Below are 11,638 nucleotides of genomic sequence, written 5' to 3'. Positions count from 1 at the left end.
CACACACACACACACACACACACACACACACACACACACACATCACACATTACATGCACAGTAAATGGCCAAGAGGGTCTCCTTGTTTCAGGCCGCCCACATTCCTGCCCCAACCATCCATGATCTGCCACTGCCCACTGGTCGGACTTGCAGTGAATCTTTTTCTGGTCTCAGATCCTGCTGGCAAGGTAGGCCCTTTCTTCAGGCTTCTTTTCATGGGAAACCATGGCAGTGACAGAAGTTGTTGCCAGTCTCACCACTCCAGGGTTTCCTGCAGTTTCAGACAGCCCCAGTCCTTACATTTGCGATCTCTTTAAACTTCTGCAGATAACATCTCTTGAAGCACTTTCAGCTCCGGTCTACCAACGTTTTAGGAGGCAGTAGTCCCAGGGTATTTGGTCTCTTCCCATTGTCAGGATAATCAAGATTAAACAGTGGGGTTGCCTCCTGCCAGGCCTCAAGTGTTTTTTTCTTAGCTTGATCCCGCTACTGCCTCATCCACATCAGCTCCTTTCTCAGGTTCTACCCTCTAGTTCCAAACGTTTCATTTAGTAAGCACCTAGAGCTCCAGCCTTCTGTTTGTGCTTCAGTTGAATGACAAAGCTGTTGGCAATGTTGAGGTCCATCTTGAGTGGGTTTTTACCTTTTTTTTCATAATGCTGATTTATATGTGGTCGGAGACTATACTCACCTAGTATGGCAAGGGATGCAATAAAGATCACTGTCGAGAGCGCTTGGGGGGCTATCAATATTAGGTCATGGTTTGTTCATAGTGGCATGGTCATCTAAACAAATCAGCTGGAGGGCCATGTGTCTCCACAGAGTCCATCTCTGTGAGATTGGGCTAGACATATTTCTGTCTGGACTCCATGATGGTGCAGAGAAGGTTCTATTTAGTTTGGGAGAGGTATGGAGCATGCCGTAAAAACATATCTGTGCCTTGTAGTGATAATTTAATAGTGATGTGTTTAATTCAACTGGTAATAAACATACGATGCTCATGGTTATATGTTATTGTATGTTTCAATTTTGATAATAAAAACTGTAGCCGTGACATGGATATGACATAGATATAAAATATGCAGAAATATCAAAACGTATGCCGTATATACATACAAAATACAGATGAATAAATACATTACACTAGTGGACATTACATATATACATGTACATCACAGATAATCGACATTACATATATATATAAATGTACACATGTGAATGTATACATATGCACATATATATTGATACATTGTATAGACATATATATGGATGAGTGTATATATATATACACACACACACACACACACACACACACACACACACACACACACACACACACACACACACACAGTATATATATATATATACATAATATATGTATATGTGTATGTATGTATGTATGTATGTATGTATGTATGTATATATACAATCATACATGTGCATATATGTATATAGTATGTGTCTGTATATGTGTGTGTAATCATTCGAAGCCTATATAATACATATATATGGAGACATTACATACATATAAACAGTAAATATGCGAACATTTCATATTTTTTACCTTGATACCTCTGACGCTTCCATGTTACTGTATAGGGACAAGGATAAATCCATCAATCTATGTAAGTTAGATCACAACAAAGTTTAAGATGCAATTTATAGCGGACATACACATGTTCTGCGTAGATGGAGGAAGGGCCCTCAGAATCATTTATTTTGGTGGGCCAAAGGAAGCCCCAGTCTCACACTGTACTTTAACAAATATTGAAGAAAATAAAGAGTAAAAGACAATAAAATAAGCTATTGTATTTGGGTCACGTGTATGGAGGTACCAGGTCAGGTATTTACAGGTATGGTCTGGTCAATTACTATATAATTGTAACAAAAATATTTAATATGCAATATATATGCAAACTGACCCACCATCAATACACATTGATGCTTTTGTATCAGATCAGGAGTATTACCAGTAAACGGCCCATTCCAAGCCCATCATTTTCTACTATAAAGTACATTTTAATTGAAAAATATATATTTTAGAAGTAAAAACATGTCTAGGGCATTTCATATCTATTTAAAACTTAAAGGGTTATTCCCATCTTAGACATTTATTACATATACACAGCTCGGCAGTTTCTATAAATCCCATAGTACAGAATGGAGGAGATATATCAAAACTGGTGCAAAAGAAAAGTGGAGTAGTTGTCCATGGAAACCAATCAGGTTGCTGCTTTTTATTTTACAAAAGGCTTCTGAAAAATGAGAGGTGGAATCTGATTGGTTGCCTTCGGCAACTGCTCCACTTTTCCTTTGCCCTGGATTTGATATATTTTCCTCCAACATTACTAAAGTGGGGCTTCAGTTTCTAAGGGTTAAAAACAGAAAGCAAAGTGGATGTGATTAACGCTAATGACAAAAATACTAAATGAGTACAATACGTCATCTTCCCACTTCTTTATCTGCAGAATAGCAGAGCTGACTGCGCTATTCTGCCCGCCAAAAGCAACCCCAACTGGACTAAGTGGAAGCTAAATGATGCCAACTGATGACATTGGGCATAGGAAAAATCCTATTGAATTCAGTGGGGACATTAATGGAAATGTTTTTTATTTGTTGTATAAATGAGGGAGCAGAATAATGTAGAGAGAAGCTGGTGTGAACAGAGACTAATACTGGACATTTATCAACAGTCACCCACAGTCTTTATGTGAAATAATAAAATCTAATGAACGGTCATTTCTTAAGATCTCATTGAATAATGTATCAATTATTATTGGTAAGGAGGAAGGAGAATTAGATGAGCGTCTTCTATATTATGATTAGATCCTGGTCTCTTACTTTAGTGAAGGCAGAGTGACAAGACGGAAGCTCAGAAGACGCCAAAGCCGTCCCCACAAAGTTATCACCGCACTGAGCAGAGCCGAGCGCAGAGACGTCCATCGTCTTCATCACTGACTGGAGACAACTAACTGAGTGTTGTTTATTTTCAAATTCAAATCCAGTAATCCTATTGGTGGTTGGTTGCTGCAGTTACCATGGTAACATGCTGCTGAAGATTTAAAGGGACATGGCACTTCTATTCATGAGAGTGCATTTTCAAACATATTCATTATATAATTCCTTATAACTAAATCTATGAAGTTAGTGGAGCCATTCTTCTTCTTATTATTTTTTTTTTAAAGATTTTATTGAGAATCAATCAAAGCAAAAGGGAAATCTATTACATATAGTACAAAAAGTTTTTGTTTGCATGGTCCATATAGTAGAGTACATTGAAATGAAAGACTTTATACACCTTTGAGGGCATTTTTTGTTGTTATTGATAAATAGATCAGTCAGTAATTAGTGTAACTTTGTAAATAGTTTTTATTAAAAATTCGTTTTACTTTTGGCGATACAGCTGTCCTGTATTTTCTATATAGAGCAGCTGTGTCGTTCGATTTACACTGAATCCGTCAGTCCCGCGTTTTGCGGGATCTCAGTTTGCGTTTAGCCGTGGTAAATTGAACTCACTCTTTCTGAACAGTCACTGAGTAGTCTGTTTATACAGGGACTATTGAATTTTTGAATGGAGAGTTGTACAATTTCTCATGTTAGGCGGACAACTGCGTCTCAGAAGTTGAGCATTTTACGGGGAAAAGTTCTAAGGGGGTAAATGGTGGACCAGATCAAGCTCTCTCGACTACAAAAGTGGGGAGAACTTTTCTCGGCAAAAAAATAGTCGCGAGCTCCCTCAAAAAGGTCCACAAATCACTGATTGTATTTGAGTTGGTATTCTTGTACATCTCTAGGAAATGTGTCGACCGTACCACAGTCACCCTAACTTCTAAGCTTTTGCAAATCTGCCATTCTTATATTTATGATTTTATCTTCATTTACAGTCATCCCTGGAAGCTGCCATGTATGGGTCACTAATATTGTATTTCATATAAGGCTGGGTTCACACGACCTATTTTCAGACGTAAACGAGGCGTATTATGCCTCGATTTACACCTGAAAATACGGCTCCAATACCTCGGCAAACATCTGCCCATTCATTTGAATGGGTTTGCCGACGTACTGTACCGACGACCTGTAATTTACGCGTCGTCGTTTGACAGCTGTCAAAAGATGACGCGTAAAATTACAGCCTCGTCAAAAGAAGTGCAGGACACTTCTTGGGACGTTTTTGGAGCCGTTTTCTCATAGACTCTATTGAAAACAGCTCCAAAAACGGCCGAAAAAACGGCGCGAAAACGGCGCGAAAAACGCAACGAAAAACGTGAGTTGCTCAAAAAACATCTGAAAATCAGGTGCTGTTTTCCCTTGAAAACAGCTCCGTATTTTCAGACGTTTTTGGCTCAGCGTGTGAACATACCCTTATTGTATTGAATATGAACTTCTATCACAACATCATTTACTATTGGAACACTACAATTTGAGCAACGCAATGCATGGTCTGTTCTTAGTACACTATCTGGTCAAAAGTGTGCGGACATCCAACCGTCAGACCTACATGAGCTTGTTGGACATCCCATTCTAAAACAATTGGTGTTAATATGGAGTTGGGCCCCCTTTTGTGTCTGTAACAGCCTCTCCTATGCCGGGAAGACTTTCCACAATATTTTGGAGTGTGTCAGCCAAAAGAGCATTTGTGAGGTTAGGCACTGATGTTGGAAGAGGAGGTCTGTCTCGCAACTGGCGTTCCAATTCATCCCAGAGGTGTTTGATGGGGTTAAAATAGGACTCTGTGCAGACCACAGTACTGTATTTCCTATGCACCAAATTTGTCAAACCATGTCTTTATGAAGCTTGTTTTCTGCACAATAGCACAGTCATTCTGGAATAGGATAGGGCCTTGCCCAAGCTGCTGCCTCAAAGTTAGAAGCATACAATTGTCTAAAATATTTTTCAATGTTTCATTAACTGTATTTTTGTATGCTAAATAAACGTTTGTTTTCTTAAGCTATAGCATTAACTTTTACACTTAACTGGAAATAAGAGTCCTAGTCCAAACCCCGAAAAACAACCCCAGACTATTATTTCTCCTCCACCACATTTTACAGTAGGCACTATGGATTCCGGTAGGTAGCGTTCTGACATCCGCCATACCCAGATTCGTCCATCAGACTGTCAGATTTATCACTTTAGAGAACACTTTTACACTGCTCCAGAATCCAGAGTTCCGCTTCATTTAAAGTCTTTGGGGCTGACGGAAACAGCTGAGTACTCTGCGATCTGGTGATCGTTAGTTATCCCAGCGGTGGGACCTCCACAGATCTAGCATTTATCACCTATCCAGTGAATAGGTGAAAAACTGTGTAAGCTGGAATACCCCTTTAAAGAGGTTGTACAGGATTAGAAAAAAACGGCTGTTCTTTTCCCAAAACATACCACACCTGTCCATGTGTACTTTCTAGAGTTACAGCTCAGCTTAATTGAAGTTAATCTGTAGTGTGGTACTATTTTCGAAAAAACAAAACAACCAGTCATGTTTGTCTAACCCTGTACATCCCCTTAAAGGGTTAAAAGAAGAACTCCACCTTAACTGCTTTACTATTGTTTATATAAAGGAAGTCTGTCACCACTTTTGCCCCCACCCCACCGCTAACACCACTATATAGGGGTCGAGAAGTCAAGTTTAATCAGGGCTGGCGTCAGCCCCCGGCGAACTTGGACAGGTGCTGGGGCCCACTACCCTTGGGGGGGACCACTCAGCCGCCGGGTGCTGTCGCTGCATCACTGTCCATATGTGGAGAGTGATATCAGGAGGAGAGAAGGAGTCCCAGGCAGAGAACTATCGACTCTGCTCCGGGACGCCATCTCTGGGGAAGCCCCTGACATCTCCGTCCATATATGGGCAGTGATGTCAGAGGGAGAGAAGGAGTTCCAGGCAGAGCACTACAAGCGGCTCTGCTCCGGGACTCCATCTCTGGGACAGCCCCTGACATCACTGTCCAAGTATGGACAGTGATGTCAGAAGGAGAGAAGGGGTCCCAGGGAAAGTGCTAGCGTCTCTGCTCCAGGACTATGTCTCTCGGGAAGTCGATGGCATCACTGTCCATGTATGTCAGTGGTGTCAGGAGCGGAGCAGTGTCCCATGCAGAGCACTAGTAGCACTACCAGGGAGGGGGGCAGTGTGGCACTACCTGGGAGGGGGGCTGTGTGGCACTATCTACAGAGGACACTACATTTATGGCGGTAAAAATTGGGGGCCTAACTTCTATATGGGGGCATAAACAGGGCCTGTGTGTGGCTATCTACAAGGGGGGCTGTGTGTGACTATCTACAAAGGGGGGGGGCTGTGTGTGGCTATCTACAAGGGGGAGGGGACTGTGTGGCAGTATATACAAGGGGGGTGGGACTATGTGGCAGTATATACAAGGGGGGCTGTGTGGCAGTATATACAAGGTGGGTCTGTGTGGCAGTATATACTGTATAAACATGGGGTAGTTTCTAAATGGAGCTGTGTTGCGCTATCTACTGGGGTGTCTGTGTGGCACTATCTACAGGGGGTCTGTGTGGCGCTATCTACTGGGGGTCTGTGTGGCGCTATCTACTGGGGGGTCTGTGTGGCGCTATCTACTGGGGGGTCTGTGTGGCGCTATCTACAGGGGGTCTGTGGCGCTATCTATAGGGACAGTGGTGTAATGAGGGATTCTTTCATTGATGTCTATAATTGGTGTTTATAACTGTCGTCTATTTTACTGCTGTACTTGTAATATTATAGTATTTAAAATAGTAATTAAAATTAATTTAACATAAGTTTTCTTATTCTCTATATTAGCGTTTACTGGGGGTATTACTTTTGGTCATCAGATCGCCCACCATTGATGGAGACTTGCCCTGCTCCCTAACTGCCCCTCTCAGGAGCTGCCAAGACTTAGAGAGAATATTGCACACGACTCCAACTCTCAATGGCACAGGAACAAGGTAGCACGGGATACAGGATGCAGGTAACAGGTATGGGAACACTGGGAAATGGAAACTGTCGGGGGGTGAGTAATCCTGATGCTCCCCGACCATGGGTGTCACAGTATCCCCCCTCTTACGCCCCTCCTCTTGGGGCCGAGGGCGGATACAGGATACAGGTAGCAAGTGCGGGAACACTGGGAACTGTAAAACACCAAGGAACCATTTGCAAAAACTAACACAGGTAAACAGAACAACGCTCAGGCAATGAAGGAAGGGGCAGGGCCCTTCTTATAGTCCAGGGTGATCATGGGCTAATTTGACATACAATTCCTGTGTGCCCCTATGGGATACAGCAGAGTGAATCGGAGGTGAGCGCTGGCCCGCATCTCCTCCACAGGAGACGCCAGCGCTCACCTCCGATCCATGGCTGTGGCCGTCGGTGTGTGAGTGATCCCGACGCTCTGCGGCCATGGGTGTCACACTATAGATGCGTAATGACGGGGTAGGGAGACAGACAGGTGAGCGCTAATCTACCCGCCACTCAGTCACTGACTACTTGCACGGCCAGTCCTAGGCGACGGCGTACAACTGGGCGACGGTCCCTACGCTCAATAAGTGCACGACAGACCAACAGAGAAGGGTACACAGAAGCTAAGGGAAATGGGGCAGTTGCCCACGGCAACACCGTGAGCAACAAGAGTAGTGAACGAGCCGAGTCAAACCAGGAGTGTACGAGGTACCAAACGCAGAGCAGGAGAGTAGTCAGTAAAGCCAGGGTCAATTTGAAGCAGAGGTCAATAGTATTAGCAGGAGCAGCAGAGCCAGGAAACCAGACAGAATCACAGGCAAAGGAGGAGCAGGAAATGAAGGTATAAATAGACAGAGGGCGGGAGCTAGCTCCGTCTGGCCAGGCTGTGATAGGTTCTCCCACTCCTCAGCCTCCCAGCCTGAGTGGTAGCAGATCGAGTCACTCTAACAGACCTAGGCACAGATGCAGGCTGATTAACCACGGGCATCGACAAAGAAGCTGTGTCAGGCAAATCCATTACAAGATGGTTTCAAGAGATCTGTTATATCACACACTTGAAGGATTTTATATCAGTGACCAGAGATGTTGCTCATATCACATAGGCACTTGGTATATTTGGCATATCTTTATTGAATCAGATGAAAAAAGCATGTGGAGGATTCCTCCAGCTCACCTGACACACTCCTGTGTGTCGTTGACAGCGCCCGGTTCCTCGTGTCGGCACACGGATGTGGAACAAAAAAATGGGGAATGGAGGTAGGATCCAGCGCTAAGGTGCGTTTAAAATGGAAACGATGTTTCCAAGTTTAATGTTCTTTGTTTAAAAGGAAAAGTCCAGTGGTATAGGTCCAGGGTGTAGATGAAGTGGGAAGAGGGTATCCTCTGTGGCCTACGCGTTTCGGACGTCGCTGCGTCCTTAAACTTGGCTGAGATTCTACTGCAGGTGACCTTGAGCAGATGGAGATTACACTTTTCTGCTGACCTGTCCTATGTGCTGATTCCATTTATCCTCCAAAGTGGGTACACAGGGTTTATTTTTATATAGAAGAGTCATTTAATATTCTAGAGGAGGGCACAATCTTTACAAAATGCTGGCATCAATCCCGGACAGTGCAGTGTCTCAGTCAGTTCTCCAGCTGAGGCGCAGGAGCGGCAAAAGGGACAATGTTAGTAGTTTATTGTATCATTAGATATCTGTCAGTGGATTGTTGTTTTTCCAATAAATCCATCACCTAGGGACAATACTGTACTTGCGCGATACTGTTTGCATTTTACTGGCTCTCCTGTGCATTCTCTGCTTTCTCGGCAGTGGAAAAGTTGAGTACAAGAGAGAACCTTATAACATGAGTTGAGTCATTGCGCCGATAGTCCAAAGATAGATCCAGCGACACAATGTTTTACACACTCTCCTCTAGTATCCTCACACAATCCCCCCTCCCTTATTCTGGCTAGTGCCAGGAGAAGGAGGGGTTTGAATCTTCAAACCTCCTACACTGTGTGCTGCCATTTTCTGAGCGACTGCACAGTGTAGGAGGATTAAGCAAATAGTAGGAGCAGCACTGTGTGAAAAACCAAATACGGCTGGTGCTAGCTTCAGAAATCAAGGAGTGACGTTCTCCCCATAGGCATACCAAAAATAGAGCACAGAAGCAGCACTCAATAGCAAAAAATGAATTTATTCACCCAACACAGCAACGTTTCACTTCCTCCATGGAAGCATTTTCCTAAGGAGAAGGAGGGGTGCCAGGAGAAGGAGGGGTTTGAATCTTCAAACCTCCTACACTGTGTGCTGCCATTTTCTGAGCGACTGCACAGTGTAGGAGGATTAAGCAAATAGTAGGAGCAGCACTGTGTGAAAAACCAAATACGGCTGGTGCTAGCTTCAGAAATCAAGGAGTGACGTTCTCCCCATAGGCATACCAAAAATAGAGCACAGAAGCAGCACTCAATAGCAAAAAATGAATTTATTCACCCAACACAGCAACGTTTCACTTCCTCCATGGAAGCATTTTCCTAAGGGGCCCCAGAGACAATTTTTGCCCTGTAGGGCTGTTACTAGGGTAAAACAATCATGCAGTTACCAGTTAATACCACTATACAAGTACCAAATAATACTAAGAGACCATGACAACAAAGTAACTGAATACCACGATACCATAACCACATATTACCATCATATAGTGATTGAATAATGCCACTGCACTGATACTAAACAAATACCACTATACAATGACCAATAATACCACCATAACTTGTCTGATTATTGTAACGGAATAATACCACCTTACAGTGGCCATACAGTACAGTGGTCAGTTGTGAGTTCCACACAGGCGCTCTGCAAGAGTATCACACATTTTAACTTTTTTAAGGATTAGGCTATTGAACACTATGGCAGAGCAGGGAGATTTCTCCTTACTCTGCCATTTACTAGGCTATAGGCCATGTTCGGCCTGCAGCCTATCATGCTGAGGGACAGGATCGATGTGCAGGCCGGCATGATGATGTCACTGGATCACGCCGACCTACGCAAGGATCCCTTCGGCGTTGATTTGCTCCATTCGTCACGGGAACGGGGCCTAGGTGAGTATGAAGTTTTATTTGATGGCATATGCCGCTATCTACAGGGGGGATCGCTATATGGAGCTATCTACAGTATGCGGGTCAGTAGATGGCGCTATATACAGGAGGGGGGTTGCTTTATGGCGCTATCTACAGGGGGCTGTATGGTGATATCTACAGGGTAGGCTGTATGGCACTATCTACAGGGTAGGCTGTATGCCACTATCTACGGGGGGGCTGTATGGCGCTATCTACAGGGGGACTCTATGGCACTCTCTACAAGGGGGAGGTGGGGGCCGCTATCTACAAAGAGGCTGTATGGCAGTATCTACAGAGGACACAAAATTTATGGGAGTACAAACTGTGGGCCTTACTTTCTATATGGGGGCAGAAAGTGACGTTTTCTGCCATTTTACTGCGGCCGTGAGTTCCCCCGCAAAGGGGCCTACTAAGTCTGTGTCGCCCAAGGGCCCACATAAACCTGGAGCCGATCCTGGCGATACCAAATATGTATAGTTTGTTTATGTTTTACTACTTTTGTGCTATAATAACAAACAAAATAGTTTTATACCGGCGCATAAACCAAGACCAATAACTTTTATTTTTCCATCTTTGTATGTAGGCTTGTTTATTGCGTTTTTTAACGTCGTTCACCATGTGGTTTAAAGAATATGTTAACTTTATTATATAAGCCGTAATGATTGCGGCGATACAATATATGTGAGTTTTTTTTGTTATTTTTTAACACTTATGTAAAAAATATTTTTTTTTGTTAGTTTATTTCATTGTGGACAATTTTTTTTTATATATATATATATATATATATATATACAGGGGCGTAACTAGGGAAGACTGGGCCCCATAGCAAACTTTTGACTGGGGCCCCCCCTCCCCTGGGTGTCACGCAACCCCCCCCCTGTAGATAGTGCCTTTTTTCAGCCCCCTCTGTAGATAACGCCATACAGCCCCCCTGTAGATAACGCCATACAGCCCCCCCTGTAGATAACGCCATACAACCCCCCTGTAGATAATGCCATACAACCCCCCTGTAGATATCGCCATACAGACCCCCCTGTAGATAACGCCATACAGCCCCCTCTGTAGAGAACGCCATACAGCCCCCTGTAGATAACGCCATACAGCCCCCTTTGTAGATATCTACAGAGGGGGCTGTATGGTGTTCTCTACAGGGGGGGCTGTATGGCGTCATCTACAGGGGTCTGTATGGCGTTATCTACAGGGGGAGGTCTGTATGGCGTTATCTACATGGGGGGGTCTGTATGGCGTTATCTACATGGGGGGGTCTGTATGGCGTTATCTACAGGGGGGGTCTGTATGGCATTATCTACAGGGGGGGTCTGTATGGTGTTAGCTACAGGGGGGGGTCTGTATGATGTTATCTACAGGGGGGGTCTGTATGGCGTTATCTACAGGGGGGGGTCTGTATGGCATTATCTACAGGGGGGGTCTGTATGGCGTTATCTACAGGGGTGGTCTGTATGGCGTTATCTACAGGGGGGGTCTGTATGGCGTTATCTACAGTGGGGGTCTGTATGGTGTTATCTACAGGGGGGGTCTGTATGGCGTTCCCTACAGGGGGGGCTGTATGGCGTTCCCTAAAGGGGGGGCTGTATGGCATTCCCTACAGGGGAC

The sequence above is a fragment of the Rhinoderma darwinii genome, chromosome 4 (assembly GCF_050947455.1).
Source record: "Rhinoderma darwinii isolate aRhiDar2 chromosome 4, aRhiDar2.hap1, whole genome shotgun sequence".
Classification (NCBI taxonomy): Eukaryota; Metazoa; Chordata; class Amphibia; order Anura; family Rhinodermatidae; genus Rhinoderma; species Rhinoderma darwinii.
Note: the sequence above shows the minus strand (reverse complement) of the source record.